A 17,996-nucleotide genomic window follows, 5' to 3' on the forward strand; every position below is an offset into this window, starting at 1 on the left:
AAATATGCATTCCTATGCATGGGCATTTTCTAGGTTTTCAAATGGAAATTAAGCCATATAGATAAAGCTTGCATCCAAGGGGACTGGAATTACTCATTTAAAAGGATGGTTGATAAGGTTTTAATGTTTGGTTTTGTTCTCTTTACTCTCACCCCCACCATGGGAAATAGCATATCCTGCAAAGTGTTTTAGGACTTTCTGACCTTCTGTAAGTAATCGTGAAAGTCCCCAAGGCCAGAGAAATGAAGCCACAGGGTCTTTCTCCATAAAATCAATTGTGTCCCCTTGGTCTCAATATCTATGCCCTTCTGTAGAAAGCAGGTTTGTTTCCCAACTGAAAGAATTTCCCTTTTCCTTTGATTAAGACTTATTACAATGCAGTTGGTTCTATTTGTAAGAGTTGCTCAAACAAAATGAAGCCCTTTTTTTGTAACATGAAGGGTTCTTAGAAAACCAAAAACAATAGTTGCAGATAGTAAAACCAGGTGGTGTTGGGAGGTAAAATAACATCAAAAGGACACTTAAGAAGCAGAAGTGACACAGAAGATTAATGGCTTATATTTGTACTGTGAATATATAAGTAGAAATTGATCAGCTATGGACTGTAAGGTTCTGTCACCTGGGTTCTCCGTGACAATGGTTTCACAGGTAGGGAAATGGTCAGTCTTATGGTTCAACCACTCTGTAATACATGAAAGCCAGAGAATATAAACAAAACCATCTAAATAGTCTTTGTCTTACTAATCGTTAAGACTTGGAAGTAAAGACAAAATCATGGTGTCATCATTTTTCATATAGTAAGGGTTATATTAATTATTACCATGGGTACAACATAGAAGATGATGACAAGGGGTATCAACATTGTACTTTGATAAAAGGGTGTCCTCATTTCATGGGAAATCAATGTTATTAATCCTATTTGAAATTTGGCTTATTTAAAGACTTTCAACAGTCTTTAAATAAGAGCCCTCTCACACTAATTTCCTTTGCAGGTCAATGTCTTCATTTGAGTTTGCACATTCACATATATGTCAGAGCCAGGCAAAACATGTAGAAACAAAGTGTAAGGCTGGATAGCTGATGACTCATAGTAAGTGAACTCAGCCTCAGAAAAAACAGTTGTCTTACTCCTGACTTGTTTCACTCTTTATCGTTAAGAGACCGTCTAGGTCACTATAGCTCCTGAATGCATGACATTCTACTATAAAGATAGATCCCAATTTACAGCTTCAACCTGTAACTCTCAAGATCCAGTTAAGTATTAGCATAGAAAGAGACCACATGATAGCATGAAAAAGTCAGTGTACCCCGTGTGACTCAGCCTGTTCGCTGTGTCCACCTCTAAGTCTAAGTGCCTGAGGGATCTTGGACAAATTATCTGAGATCTTTGTTCCAATATATGTCAAAACAAAGAGGTATTTCTGTTCTGAATGCACTTAGCTTCCACATTTTTATCTACTACATGCATTACCCAAAGAAATTCTGGTCAGTCCTATCTTGAAAAATTAGCCCGAGTCCACTAGAAGCAAGTATAGCATAGTGGTGAAGAGCAGAGGATGTGGGCATTGCATTTGGATGTCATCATTGCCTTTCTCTCCAGCTACTTCATTATCTCAGCCTCAATTCTGCAGCTGTAACATGGACGAAAGATCCTATTTCACTAATCCTGTTCTCTTCCCCTGCAGTCTCCTCCCCCTGTCAGCACTTAATGGTAGAGTTTTGTTCTGTTTTATTTTCATTAAAGGTCTAGAAGGAGGACTTTGATCAATGAACCTAGGTTTAGATTGAGAAATCAAGGATTATGGATCTATCTCTGGGACTGGCAATTTCACTCTATAGCACCCACAGTCATCTTTTAAAATTTTAAATAAAATCATATCATTCCTTTGTTTAAAAGCTAGCCATGGTTTCTCACTGTACTACATTTAAAATAAAATTAAAATTCTTCAGCATATTTAACAGCAATTTTTGACTTAGGGCTCCTTTCTTCCACTGTCTTCCTCCTCACCACCTGTATCCTCTTCCACAAATTCAGTCCCCTCCTCTTCCTGATCTTCCTCCTTCAGGAGGACAGATTTCTAGACCCATATTTGTGCTCAGTCCATACGTGCATTTCTAAGAGCTAGTGGAACGAATCCCCCTTGAATTTTAGTCGGCATGTCCAAGCTGTAATTAATCATATTCTTCCTTATGCCACTGTTACTGGACTCAAGAGGTCCATTTGCCTGTGTGCATCAAAGCCCAGTCAAACATGAAAAAGAGTTTGCAGTGAAGAAACTAAGGGTTTTTTAGTTGAGGAAATGATGCCAAACCCAGAGTCAGGGGTATGCAAATACTCAAATGTATTTGCTCCCCGATGGCTTCCAGGGGATGCGTTATAGAGGAGGAAAATCATTAGCCATGGTGGCTAAAGGAGTTGAGGTCCTGGGCTCTACTGACTGATTGGGAAGGAGTGGTTGACCATTATATCAAGTCCTGATGTCCACCATGGCATTGCTCTTTCTATTTTCAGGAGGATGTGGTCTCTGGGTCATTCTGTTGTCATGGGCCTTGGGCTCAAACACAACTGAAGTCAAAATGTTATCTTTAGTTTGACAGAAACTCTGTTTCTGTGGTTAACAGACCTGAGGCTTTGTTCTTAAGACAGTTTGATGCCAACCAGAATCTCATGGCCTAAGGGCTTAGTGATTAAGCAAGGGAGTGGATTGATGGAAGGGTCTTGTTAAAGAAATGGAGTTTCTGCAAATGGAGTTTCACTAAGCACTGCGGCTTCTGACTTCTATTAATGTCATCTCTGTTTTTACAAGCAATCAGATTCACAATCTCCTCCCTTTTTACTCCACACTACTTGCTCCCTTTAAATGCTTAAGTTTCTATTTATACCTTTATTTGTACTTTCCCTGTCCTATTGCTATTATTTTCACTCAAATCAAGTCCTCAGGACCTAAAATAGTGAAATGACCTCCCAGTGGTCATCTAAATTCTCCTTCATTTCTCTCTTTCATTGTAAGATTAATTTATTTTCTGGAGCATAGCTCTGATCATTTAATGCTCATGCTCTCAAACATGTGTTAGCTACATAATAAAGTCTAAACTCTTTAGCCCGACTTTCAAAGTCCTGTACAATATAACCCTGACTACTTGTCAAGGCTGGTTTCCTGCTTTTCATTCATTATTCTATTTATTCATCCCTTTATTTTTTCAGTGAGTTCTGATTGAGGGCCAGCAATATGCAAGATCCCAAGGATACAACATTGACAATACAAATGTGAAACTTCCAGTCTAATAGAAGAGAAAAAGCCACACACACACACACACACACATACACACACACACACACACAGAATAACAGAAACAAAGAATATAATGGAAAATAGAGTAACAGGGAAGCAATTCTATGTATTTAAATAACACTTAAATATATCTTGGATTTCACTTAAATTGGATAACTTACTAATTTAGAATACTGCCTAATAGTTCCCTCAGAATGTCCTTGTCTCTATTAGTTCTCAGAATGTCCTTGTCTCTATTAGTCACTATCTAATCCATATGTAAAGGCATATTTATTGAACTTTTATTTTTCACCTCCTCAGTGTATACTTTTCCTGACTACACATCTTTTAAGCTCTCAATCCCACCCTTGTACTGAGGTGGGTCATGTGACCTAGAGCTAAGCCAATTAGCACACTACATTACTACATTTGGGTTGAACACACACACACACACACACACACACACACACACACACACACCAGGAAGCAGTCTTTATTTATTCCTGTAGAATATGAACTCGAGAAGATGGAAGGTCTGGAGTTACCACAGTCACCTTATCTATTGGATAGTAGAGTCAACCCAGAAGGAGATAGGGAAAAAGAAAACAATTCTTGAGATTCCCAAATCAAGTCATACTACACTCCTGGAATTTTTAGTTAAATAAACTAATAATTTTCATTTTGGCTAAGTCAGTTGAAATTGGATTTTCCAAATTAGTCAGCTAATTTCAAATGTCACTGCTTTCATGAAACCTTTATTGATGTTACCAATTCAATGCAGTTTCTTTCTACCATCAACCATTTTGCATGTTATGATACATACCTTCTTCAGCCTTATTTTAGAGTTATTTGTGAACTTGTATTGTTCCCTACCAGATTAGAATAGATGAGTATTCCTCTGTAGAGCTCTTGATTGGCCTGACAAATTGACCTGGACTAAGATGTGACAAGTGGGTACCTAAGATGCAACATTTAAGGGAGTACTCACTCACATGTGCTAACTCTGTACACACATGACCTGAAGAATTAGAACCTCCTTAAATATTGCACTTTATGCACCTCACTCACCTCTAACTATGCTAGCCAAGTAACTACACAATAAGTTTTTGGTACATTCAAGAGAATTCTTCACTTTACATTGGGTTGGGTATCACCCCACACTGCATTTTCTTTAGCATTATACTCATCCTACATACCTCAACCACTTTCTTTTTAACCTTTACCTCTTTATCTTGAAGTCATCCATCCATATAAAGTGTTTATAGGGAAGGTTTGCTGATGACACTAAAAACTTCTAACTCACATTTCCCAGCAAAGATGTGATGTAATAACCCTGCTAAGCAATGCATTCAGAAATAAGATAGAATAGAGGGTGGAAGATTGAATTTTTATTCATTTACTTATATTTTCATAGTTCCGTATCTGTTATGGAGCCAGAATTATACATTTCCTTATCTAGGTCAATCTAAAGAGCCATCTTTTCAGCACCGATGTGCTACTTTTGCACTAGAATTCTCAGTGGTAACCTTGCTTCCAAGTTGGCACCTATTATTAAAGAGAGTGTTAAATAAATAAATTAGAGAAACAATTAAATCAACAAAGTCCGCACAATTAGCACCATGGGCTATCTACACTGTATCTTCATTTTATATGAAATTTTGTTGGTTATTTAAAATTATGGCACATCAATAGCCACTTTGTGTTTATGATGATGTTAGTCCATTGGTCTCAAACAACATGTAGGAAATGGAATCCGAATAAAGTGTTTTAGGAAGGAATATCAGAGCAAACAAGCAGACTCAAAAGAAAAGCATTGGAACAGGTTGGAAGCAAGACAGCTCCAAAGAACTGGATAAGAACATATATCTATAGTCTCAGAAAGGCACAAATAGAAAGAACCTACACAAACAATTTTCCTCAATGATTCCACCCAAGTTTTGTGTTTGCCTTATTATACTCAAAACTAATTCCTAGGAGTGTGGGTTCATTTCCTGGTTGTAATCATATGTCTACCCCTTGACCAAGAGAAAGTAAGACATTCTCTTGAAAAGTTCTACCAACACTACACACAAACAACAGATGTCCATTATTTTGGTGCAGTTAGACTCTGAAGGCTTTCCCTGTCCTACTTTACACATATGCTGGGCCAATTACCAATTTGGGTTGAACATGAGCAAAATCACTTTATCACTTTGCTGTGGTAGTCACATCAAATTTCCTCAAATTTTGGAAACACAAATCTGGGTCTTTTAGCATGTAGGTGAACTGGGGAGAACAAAAATTTGATGTTGCTGTATTTTAGTTCAACTATTTGTCTACTCAAAGCATATGGTGCCATCTATTAGGAATCAGACTAATTTATCTGTGAGTGGTGTTGAAATGGTTTTACCAACAGATGTGAGAAGTAAGAATGTGTAAGACACACATTTAAACCAAAAATGCAATCCTAGACTAGCTCTTTTCCCCCTGGAAGACAATTGGAAAACATGTGCACAATCCAGATAAGCTAGGCACAGGGACATTTTATTATTAATTTGGTCATTGGTCGCAATTACTAATGTAGACTACCAATGAGGTGAGCTGGGGCATATAGAAGATTGTCTGGGTTGCTTAGGGCTACATAGCCTGGAACTAATGCATACTGAAAGTCTGGTTTTTCTACTTTTCTGTGATTGTAAGTCTGATCTTACTCTTAAATCAAGGCCAGTCAAATTCAGGTTCTATCCTTCCTTGTCAGAGGATAACAGAGACAAAGCAAAAAGAACATACGATTTGGCCCCATTGCCCAGAGTTGAGCTGCCTGGTTCAGACCTTTGCAGTGAATCAGAGCTGTTCCCAAGAGAGCTGCACCTCACCCACTCTTAAAGACCCACCTGTAAAGAGAGGAACCAGGGCCAACTTCATAGTTTGTGATCTGTGCAGTTGCCCAGTGTTAGAAGGACCTCACACTTAGTTTAACATACTGGTGTCCTTTCTTGACGTTGTTAGTAACTTCAACAAATGGACCCTGTTTTTATTTTGGACCAAGCACCTTGCTTATCATGTAATCAAGCCTGAGAAAGTCCAAAACAAAGGAAGCCAGAATAGTTTGCAAGTGGGACCACCGGGTGCTGCAAACTTTACTCTTTTTAAACAAATCCCATCCTAGATTTTGTGCAATCCATATTTAGTGAACTTTCTCCTTAGGAAGGGCAGCAAAGGTAGGGGACGGTCACAAAGATAGAGAAGCCTAGACTATGTGGGTCAGTGGTTGAGCATCAGCCTATGAACCAGGAGGTAACGGTTCAATTCCTGGTCAGGGCACATGCCCAGGTTACGGGCTCAATCCCCAGTATGGGGCATTCAGGAGGCAGCCGATCAATGATTTTCTCTCATCATTGATGTTTCTATCTCTCTCTCCATCTCCCTTCCTCTCTGAAATCAATAAAAATATATTTTAAAAAAATGATAGAGGAGCACCACAGCATTCCCACCACCAGAATTGGGGCTCTCCCCATAGTCTCTATGACTAGAACTCAGGCATGTCGACGTATCCAAGACAGATCAATTTTCTGAAACAGAATATATTTGAAATTGGTTGATCTTCAAGAGTGAGTATTAATTAACTCCTTGGAGGAATTGGCTTTCTTGTTTTTATAAAATAAGTTTTGTTCTTAATTTATTCAACCATTTTTAACATGAAGCCTGCAGAGCACTTTGCTAGGCTCAAGAAAAGTTACCAGTCATTGAAGGTTGAGTTAGAAGGTGGATAAGAACAGAATGCTGGTTTCATAGTAGACTGGTGCTCTGTCAAAGCAAGATGTTGGAGCATGTTATTCATCTGCTTAAAATCTTCCAATAGATTGCTGTTTCAGAACGTTGATAACAATATAATAAAATTTCTGAATCCTACCTATGTTCAGATCTTGGTATAAATGTCACTGGCTAAGAGAGGCCTTCCTCATCTTTCCAAACCAAACCTCTTGTTATTCTCTCTTAGAGCATCTTCTGTTTAACATTGAAGCATTTCCATAAATTTATTATAGACTTTATGTATTTAGTTATTTGATGTTTCTCTCCTGTATTAGGTTGTAAGTTTCTCAAGGGAAAGAACCAACTGTCTCTTACTCTCCCATGTATTTCAAGCACTTACTATGGTTCCTAAGTACATAGTAAATGTGTCATAACATTGAATAAAAAATAAAAAATATGAGAGTATACATTTTCAAAGTGGCCTCAAATGCAAAGACCCTGAATTGTCGATCAAAATGGCATATTGGAGGAGCAGAACAAAGACCAGTGTGCCTGGGACACAGTGAGCAAAGGTTTAAGAGAGAGAAGGAAGAAATGAGGTTTCTGAGGGACCCAGGGGCCATGTCAAGTAAGGGCTCTATAAGGCAGGATAAGAAATTAGGTCTTGGGAAACCACTGGAAGGTTTTAAGTTGTTGAGGGATATACTGAAGATGACGTCCATGTTATAACCCTGTATTATTTTGCAACATTCATTTAAGTCTGAATCATATAAATTTAACACAATACCATTTAGAGCACAGATGGGCAAGCATTTTTCTGAAGGGCCAGGCAGTCAACATGATAAGCTTTGTAGCCTCTCTGGTCTCTACCCCAACTCCTCACCTCTCTCATTGTTGTACAACAGTAATCACAAGACGATTCTCAAGGAGCTGTTGCTGTGTTCCAACCAATCTTTATGTAGAATCACATGCACCCAGCCAGACTTGGCCCATCAGCCCTGGTGTGCCAATCCCTGATCCAGTGGCACATGGGACACACATTGAAAATGCGGATTCTATGCCTCCTCCAGACACACTAAACAGAAGCCTCTGGGTTTGACATCTGAGAGCCTCTGTTTAACAACTTGCCCCAGAGAAATTTGTGTGTAATTAAGAACCACTGGTCTAGACACCCAGTCTTTCCCCTTGGACTATTGCTAAAGTACTGAGAAAATGCCACTCATTGGCCTAGGGGAGCACATGGGGTGTTTGTTCAAAGTAGAAGGACTTTGAGATGGTGTGTATGTCATTAAGAGCAAGAGCAGGTTGTGGGAGCTGGCCTGTAAGTTGGAGTGCATTGTGGTAGGAAGGGGAAAAGCTCAGCTTGGATAAAGCTGAGATCAGCCCTCCCTTTGAGTCTCCTGGTTTTTGTTATTGATGCTAAGAATACATTTCTCTTAATTGTTTTGTGAAAATAAGTTAAATAAAGAATAAAGCTGGTCCACGCATGCACAGGCAAACATTACACTCTTTTCACATAAACATTGGGAGGATTTCTCAGAGAGCTTCTTTTTACATTTGGTTGCAGAATAACACCCACAGACTGTATTTCCAACCACAAAATACTGTGACAGTAAGCAGACAGCACGCGAGAGCCTGTTATGCTTTATAGATTGCAATGATTATATTGCGGGAGCGGTTGATGCATTTGCTGGTGTTCATTCTAGTTCACATTTGCATTTAAATTCCTGTGGAACAAAGATAAGATAAAAAGGGAAACAAATGATGCTTATTTGTTGTTGTATTGAACTATTATAAGTATCGTCTTTAAAAAGAGAGCGAAGCTTTGCAAGGAAGCATTCCACGTGTTCTTTAGAAAACATCAGATACACATTCAATCATCAACTAAAAATATGCAGGAAAGCATATCCCCAGGGCTTTAATAAAATCATAAATCAATAAGGAATAATCCAAACTGTGAGAGAACACAAGCAGCAAATGAAATACTCAATACTCTCTTTGACACATTTATCCACATTTTATTGATACATAGGAAATGTAGAGCTGCATTTGAGTTTTGAAATGCTATCTTTTTTATTTCGGGCATTTTTTTTAAGCATCACATGATCTCCACATTTCTTCTTTCAATAATGTGTGCATCCACAGCGCGATCCTTTCATCAATTTATGCACATCCGTTCTTCAACCAGGGCAATGCGCTCTTGCTCCTCTAAGCTCTCTATTTTGTTGGGATCTAAGGAAAAATTCAATGGAATTCTCCCACCAAGTGGATGTTGGATTCCTCTCTCTCTGCAAGAAACACACCTCCCTCCCCATGTGGTGGGTTTGCCATAATGAAACCCAGAAGAATGAGAAAATGTCCCCTCTCTCTTCCAGGTTACTGAGTGGCATAGCAATGCTCTGACCATTTAAACCATTATTTTAAACTTCACACTCATTCCTGTACACCTGAAATAAGATTAAAAATCAATAATTCACTAACAACAGTTAATTATATGCTGTATCTGACCCCATAAAGTTTTCTCCGGTTTTGCTACACTTTACAGTACATTTTTTCAAAGGAAACAAAGTTAGTTAAGCCTTTTTCTGGTCGTTGGCGATGAGAGTCTGGGAGCATTCCTTAAAATTTGGGTCTGAAGAACACTCTTAAGAATATTCCAGTGGTTGAGCATCGACCTATGAACCAGGAAATCACAGTTCGATTCCTGGTCAAGGCACATGCCTGGGTTGTGGTCTGGATCCCCAGTAAGGGGTGTGCACAAGAATATTCCACAAAAATTAAATTTTGTTTTCAAATTAGAACAATCATGTTTAAGAACTGCTGCTTCATTTATCCTCCTTGGATGGCATGCTGACATATTAAAGGCTCTCAGAAGTCCTGCAGAAAATACGTATATGAAGCTTTGTTTTTCTAAACTTGTTGCTCATAGGAATACTTTTAAAATTGAAATTTGACACCTGGTGTTCCAAAACCCTGGTCGACAGTAGTTATTAGTACACCCTCCTGTTTTTATTATACTTTTTATATCTCCCAATACATGATGTTAACATATTTTTAGGAATATTTGTTCATTTAACAGTCATTCAGCAAATATTTGAGGATCTTCTCTGTGTCAGGGACTATTGGGTGCTGAGAACATATTAGTTCAATCATACATTTTAATTTTGTTTTCAAAATAGATGTTAAAATATATATATGTTAACTTAGTTGCTAATATAAGAAACAAATTATATTTTAAAATCAAAGTATTCAAATTCATCAAAGTAGACTATTTTAGAATCTTTGGTAATGTTTTAGAAAAAGGCAAAATAATAGGTATGTTTTATTACTTGTCATTTGGGCACCTTGAACTGAGCTGGTACCCTATTTATTGTTGTGACTTTCCATGGAATACCGACAATGATGCATTCAAATGGCTCATAGTTATGAGTTTTTAAATCAGACGCAAAGAAATTCAAAAGCTTAATTCTAGCCACTTGCTTTGGCTGAATATCTATGAACTAAACCAAACCCTTCAAAAGTTTTAAAAATCAACTGATCAACAAAATATTATAAGCTGCCTATCTTAGAGTGTGAATTTAGAATTGTACACATCTGGCTCATTTTCCCAGTTCTAAGGGGAATTGGGTTAGAAAATCTATTCTTAGAAGTAGTAAGCATTTTAAAAGTTCACAGCAGCTCCAGGCCATTGATTTGAGTAATAGCCTATGAGGGGGGAAAAGCAGTAATTCGCAGTCTCATTCTTGTGTAGCTGGTGCCACTCCAGTGACGTCACTAAAGCGAAAAGCCTCTGCCAAGTTAATTTAGTCAATTGGTTTTCACAAATTACACATCTTATTAATTACTTCTTGTGGTAGAGAAACCCAGTTCAAGCTGGCTTAAGTAAATAAGAGTAAAAACAATAATAAAGTGAATAAGTCAATACCCCAAAATGGTTTAAGAGATATCATCTCACTTCAGGAGTCTAATTTGCTTTAGACTAGATTCCGTGGTACTGACCATGTCATGAGGACCCTGTGTATCTTTCCTTCTGGTTTGGCATGGATCTCAGACACGCCCCTCCACCTGTTGGTTCCCAGCACCTGCATGTTTACAACCAGAAAATTCAGCCGGAGTTGTGATCTCTTTTTTTTAATGATTCTCTAGCTTGATTCTCATTGGCTATCCTGACTCATATACTTATACTGCAGCCAATCATAGTGGTCAAGAGAATAGAATGACCTTATTGGCCAGGCTTGGGAGATGTTTCCATTCCTGGAGTTGGGATAGAATGAGAGTGAATGACAGGGATTGAGGGAGGTGTGGTTTTCTCAAAAGGAAATTCAGGCACAGCTACCAAAAACAGAGGGAATTGATGCCACACAGGCAAAATCAACAGGTGTCCATTATATTTTTTTTCTTTTGTATTTTTAAATTAAATTGATTGGGGTGACATTGGTCAACATGAATCGTATAGGTTTCAGGTGTGGGTTTCTATGTCACAAGATCTGTATATCGTACTATTTGCCCACCACCCAAAGTCAAATCTACTCCTGTCACCATATATTAGGACCCCCTTCTCCCCACACCTCCTTCCCTCTGGCAACCACCACGCTGTTGTTTGGGTTCATGAGTTTCTGTTATATATTTTTTTCAAGTGAACATTTCCTTAGAGCTGGGAGGTGTAAAGTAAACAAAAAAGAGGGAGTTTCTCACCAGTTGGGTCTAGGGATGGTGGGAGGGGAAGGGGCCCAGAGATCAGCTCATTCAGCCACCTCTCAGCTCTTAAGGGAAGCGGGCCATTGTCCTGATGTTTCTGGGATGATCCTGGCTGTTATCCAGGGTAATTATTAATAGCTCCCCCTTTACTCTCAAAGGAATTCTGATTTGCTTGATAAAGTGTAGGGTTGCTTGTGCTTCAAAAACAATTGTAAATCTCTGGCTCTGCACCAAAATATTCATTTTGATAAGTATCTCTGTCTCATCCAAACAATATGAAGATCTTGGAACAGTTTAACTGCTCATTCTCTCCCGGTTTTACTTGCTTTCCATACAAAATTAAACCTCATTATTACCATTTTATACAATTAATATTTGTGTAGAGTTATCCACATTTAACACATTCTGTGTTGATCATTGCTTCTTGAACCTCAGTCATTCTCCTGAGATAAATTTTCATATTCCTGAACTTTTCCTTTGAAATCTTGCTGCCTAAAGTAAGGTCCATGGACCAGAATTATCAGTATCACTTGAGAGCTTGTTAGAAATGCAGAATCTGGGGCCTACTGAAAAAATATATTTTTAATATATATAACCTGAGGGTGACATGTATCAACTGGAGTCTGCATCGTTGGGAACCTTCCCAAGTGTATGTTTTTCATTTGCCACAGGGACTTGTGCTCAAAGCTATAGGTTGGAAGATATTTAGATTTGTTCCTATAAAGATTTATAGGCATACAGATATATCTCTCTATATACACACATTTAGAGATAAAGATATAAATACGAGCTTGTTCCTCATACCAACTAAATTAGAATCTCTGGCCATGGGGCCACTACTCTGGGAGGAGTTCCTTTAACTAGGATCAATTGGTGACAAACTCTTATGTTTTTGTTTGTTTAAAAAATACTTATTCATTACTGAATAATAGTTGAGCCAGTTATAAAATTCTAAGTTGACATTTTTGTTTCCAACAGGCATTTAAATATTTAGAAGATTTTTAGTCTTTTTTTTGTCTTTAATTGTTGTGGCTGGGAAATCTGTTGAGAGTAAATGTTTTTCCTATGTAGATAATCTAAGTTTTTAATTGCTGGTTGTTACTAAGATCTTTTCATTATCCTGGGTTGGGAAGTTTTACTCCATTGTGGCTAGATATATGTTACTTACTTATTATTACATTTCAAATTTATTGTGTTTTCTTAATCTGAAGATTCAGATTCTTTATCACCTTTGAAAACTTCTTAGCTATATTATTTTCCCACATTCTATTTATTCTTTTTTTCCCCTGTAAGGTAAGTTAGAATTATGCAAGGCATTTTCACTTTATCTTCCCCTGTTTTGCCTGTTGTCTCATACTTTAGTGTTCTTTTCTGTCTCTTCAGCATTCTAGATAAATTCTGTGTTCTAATTCTAATATGCTACTAAACGTATACATTGAGTTTTTATTCAATGATTTTATTTTTCACTTCTTGAATTTTTATTTAGAATAATTTTTTCTGTAAATTAATATTACAAATCTGACTGGTCTTTCTTCAATAGCGTCTTACTCCTTTCTCATTATTTCAATTTTTTTTCTTGTCAAATGACTTTACTTGAGGCAATAAATGAAATATAATTTAACTCAACAGGAAATATCACACTTGGAGGGAAAACATAGAAATACACACACCTTAATGCCAAACATTGTTTCCAAGGCCCAGCACTGGCATTTCCAGACTGACGGCGGAATGAGCGTTTCCATGAAACAAAACTGTGAGTCCAAGTCTGGCTTGGAAAGTTTTCCACTTCATCGCCACTTCCCAAGGCTCAGGGCATGATGCGTGTGGCCTTTCTCAGGGCCAGGTAGCCAGTGACAACATCGGAGGGCAGCCTCTGAATGTAGGAAAACTCTTCAGTTGTGCTGAACCGCAGCTTGCTCTGTGGGTCAGTGTAGTCAGCAAGAAGACCTGAAACATCAGAATACTTCTTAGCTGGTTTGAAGGATGGAGGAGCATCAATAGTGAAGTAGCCAGGATCATTCAGTTGCCACGGCAATGCCCTTTCAGAAGCGAGAATTTATTTCAGGTTCTTCCAGGTTCTGTTCTTCTTGCCAGCTACTGTGCTACCATGGCCAGAGTGCACAAAGTTGGGATCCTTAAATGGCAAAGGTTTGGAAGTTTTTTCCACAGGTCCTGTGCTAAAGTCAGAGGGCACCATCTTATCCTCACTCATGGCTTCCATGCTGATACCCTGTGCAAAGCTAGAGGCGGACACTTTTTTCCTCTTACCGGCGCCATATCCCCCACTGCTGCTGCTACTGTGGGAAGGACTGGCTGGCCTCTTCTTGCTGTTCCGGGCTATCCCTGGGCCAGTCGTGGGGGCCACAAGGAGAATTTGAGCCACCATTCTGTACCTGAGTCTTCTTCCCTCCTTCCTCTTTGCTTTCTCTGCAAAGCTATTTCATTTCTTTAAAAAGGTACTTAGACATACTCATGTTATAATCTAAATCTCTGTATCTAAAGCTTTTTTCCTATTGTTTCTGCTGATTACTGTTCATGGACACTTGCTTCCTTGTTTGTTTTGCACTTTTGGAGAGTGAACTTGTGTTATGTGGAATTAATCTGTGAATATTTTTTGAGACCTGAAATGAGGGTGCATTCCTTCCTTGTAGAGAAATTTGTGTTGGCTTCTGCCAGGTTCTATAAAATATAACCACGTCAAGACCACTTTGATTCCTTGTCTTGGAGTTTCCTGATATATGCTGGTTATGTAAATTTTGAGTCCAAAATTTGCCTAAGGGCAGGTCTATGGTGATGCATTTTTAAGAAGGTACTTTTTTTTTCCATCTAGAATTCAGCATTAGATAAACAAATTCCCTTGGCTGGCTCTTCACTGCCTGATGATTTTCTATGTTTTAATTCTCCATTTTCCCTGAGGGGAAGTGCCCCAGCTTCAAGTCGTTCATGCTGTTAATGAGTAAAGTGAGGCTCAGAGTTTGACTTGCTCAGGGTCACATGGCACCTGGGAGGCAGAGATGAAAAAAGGACCCAGATCTTCTCATAGTCCAATTATTTCCAGTCCAATAAAACAAGCTACAAAAATAGCAATGCTTTCTTCTAATAAGAATGGCTTCACCTTTGCCTCCAATTGGACAAGTAACAGCAAGATTCAGTTATTTCTCATGGTTAAGTTTGATGAATTGTAGAAATGGGTTACTTAGATATATTTTAAGAATCATAAGAACATAAAAAGTCATGTGGGATAAGACTTATAGTCTACACTATTCAGTATTTTGTCTTTTATAGTAGCACCAAGGGACAATGGTGTGACATGATGATAGTTGCCCTTCGTGATATTGTCCTCAAAGGGGGCATCCCTAACTGGGAAAGATCTATCATCTAAGAATTTCTCTAAACCCTTCCTGAACTCTCATTATATTTTTGGTTTGTACAACCTGAAGGCATGGCTTTGTGTGGAACTGAGCTTATACTAGTCAGGACATGGGCTAAATAACCCTAAGGTCTTTTTAAAATATGATTTTAAGTATCATAAATCTTATTGTATAAGTAGTCTCTGAAGAGGAAGGCATATAGTAGAGTCATGTGAAGCTTAGACTCTACAATAAAGCAGGCTGTGTTCAAATACACCTGGTGTCCTAGCTGTGTGACCTTGGGCAAAGTCTTTCACTCTCCCTGGAAAGGGGCAAAGATTTTATCATTCATAGGATTACTGTGAAAAATGAATAAGATGGTGCATATAAAATCACCTAGCACAAGGCTTATAGTAAACAGTCAAACTATTCTTTGTGGTTCTTCGTGGTACCATTATTGATGTTTTAATTGTTGTTAGTTGGTGAATATTTTTATCCTGATCACAAATATCACAAAAAAGTCCATATATCCCATTTCATAGTTTTTAAAACATATGGTTAGTGAGGGACAGAATAGGCTATGAGAGGGATGAAGTTAACACACCTTCAAACTATTTCGATTTTTATGGTACCAGTATGACAAAATAAATTGTCAACCATTCAGAAAACACCACTAAAATATCTGTGGATGTGTTGTTGTGGGTGTCCTGCATTTTGAAAAAGACAGATGTAAACTAACCAAGTAAATAAAGTCACTTGGGTTCCATCCTGGATTTTGCCCTTAAATAAAATTGACTCTGATAGTTGGTCATTGGGTTTCTTCAATTATTTTATTTTTTTAAAAAAAGAAGCCCTGACCGGTTTGGCTCAGTGGATAGAGCGTCAGCCTGCAGACTGAAGGGTCCCGGGTTCGATTCTGGTCAAGGGCATGTACCTAGGTTGCAGGCACATCCCTAGTAGGGGGTGTGCAGGAGGCAGCTGATTGGTGTTTCTCTCTCATCGATGTTTCTAACTCTCTATCCCTCTTCCTTCCTCTCTGTAAAAAATCAATAAAATATTTTTTTAAAAAAGAAAAAGCATGTGGCATGGAATAGCTCTAATGTTAATACAATTGGATGGCTTTCCCTGGAAAGTGGCCTCTCTACTCTCTCTCAAATGTCTCCGTCTGCCCCAACATTTACTTTGCACTAGTAGCAACATTCATATTTCATTGACATTATCTTCTAAATACAATCAGATCAAAAATCACCAACATCATTCTCATTCCTCTCCTGTACGCTGCTAATACAGAATAGGCCCAGCTGATAACTTCCGCTTCAGTAACCTCTGATTCCACTGCTGGAAATGCTCTGTGTGGTTTTCTGTTGGACCAAAGTCACAGGGATTCGTGTAGAACAGGTGATTCCCATCAGCAAAGGTGCAAGAGGTAGCAACTGCCATTAACTGGACTTTGCTCCCACTGGGCATGAAGACTGTGAATCAATAGGTCCCTGAGGGTGACATGTACCAACTGGAGCCTGCATCATCCAGGGCCTTCTGGATGTTTTTCATTTGCTACACGGGCTTATGCTGCAATCTGTAGGTTGGAAGGAATTGAAGTGAAACTTCTAAAAAATGATAGTGAGCCCTGGCCCATTTGGCTCAGTTGGTTGGGTGTCTTCCCATGCACCAAAAGGTGGCTGGTTGGCTTCCTAGTCAGGGCACATGCCAAGTTGGCAGGCTAGGTCCCCGGTCGGGGTTCATGCAGGAGGCAGCCAATCAATGTTTCTCTCTCACTGCTATGTTTCTCTCTCTCCCTCTTCTTTCCTCTCTCTCTAAGAAATCATTAAAAAAATATATTTTAAAAAAATGGTACTAAGCATTTAGGATGTTCTAAATCATTAAAAAAATATATTTTAAAAAATGGTACTAAGCATTTAGGATGTTCTAACTCAGTTCACATAGGTGTTGACTTATGTGCTTTGTGACACTTTCAACTCCAAATTAAATCTACTTAGGTTTGCTGACAAAAATCATGATTTGTTCTTCAAACACTTACCATTTGAGTGACCTCAGAAGATTACTGAAGCTTTCTAAGACTCAGTTGCCTCATCTGTAAAACAGGAATAAATGTGAAAGTTATTTTAGAATTTTTTGAAAGTTAAATAATATAGTTCAAGCATAGTACTTAGCATAGTACTGGCACATTTTACATAATATGTATGTATACATATATCTACATACATATTCAGATATTTATATTGATATATAATATTCATGATATTAATCTCAATATTATCCTATACTTGATATTTTTCACAAATGGTCTGAGATCTCCAGATCTCCATTCCTCAACTTATATCTGGAAAGCAAAGTGGACAACTGAAGACATTACTTTAAATTCAGTCCAAATTTTACTTGTGCTTGATATACCCAACTGGATTAAAGTAAAAGGCCTTCAATTCCGGAGGTAGATGATTTCTGGACCAGTTCAGTAGTTCAGTAGTTCAACAGTGTCTTTGTGATGCTGTTGGCCATGTTTCCCCTTCCATTGCATTCAGCTTCACTTTCAAGCATCTCACTCTCTCATGACTGCATCCAAACAAGGAAGGGCACACATAGGGAAGGGCTTTACCCCAAGTATCTCTTTTTCCATCAGGGAGTAAAATCATTGTCAGACTCTAACCCAGCCTGTTTTCCCTTATGTTTCCTTGGATACATCTGCCCACCCATCCATCAATCAATCGAGTGCAAGGAATCACTAGATAATCAGACAAAACATAGGTCCATCCTCTGGGCTAGGGGAAGAGCCAACCTTCTAGCATAAGCAAAAATGGGATTTGGTTAGAGAGAAGGAGGGATATTGGAAAAACAACGGATGGCTATTGAGTAGGCAATGACAGTGTCTGACAAGAACAGGGAAGAAGGGGCAGTCCCTCTCTAATGTCCACTTTTGTTCTTTAGT

General features: G+C 38.4%; 1 protein-coding gene and 1 pseudogene across 6 annotated transcripts in view; one reads left to right on the plus strand and one right to left on the minus strand.

Moving 5' to 3' along the window:
* The window catches only part of TENM2 (teneurin transmembrane protein 2), a 1,214,660-nt gene that overhangs the window by 622,656 nt on the left and 574,008 nt on the right, over positions 1–17,996 (plus strand). The window lies entirely within an intron of this gene.
* Positions 13,510–14,088, minus strand: LOC102262911 (annotated as a pseudogene).

The sequence above is a fragment of the Myotis brandtii genome, unplaced genomic scaffold (genome assembly GCF_000412655.1).
Source record: "Myotis brandtii unplaced genomic scaffold, ASM41265v1 scaffold32, whole genome shotgun sequence".
Classification (NCBI taxonomy): domain Eukaryota; kingdom Metazoa; phylum Chordata; class Mammalia; order Chiroptera; family Vespertilionidae; genus Myotis; species Myotis brandtii.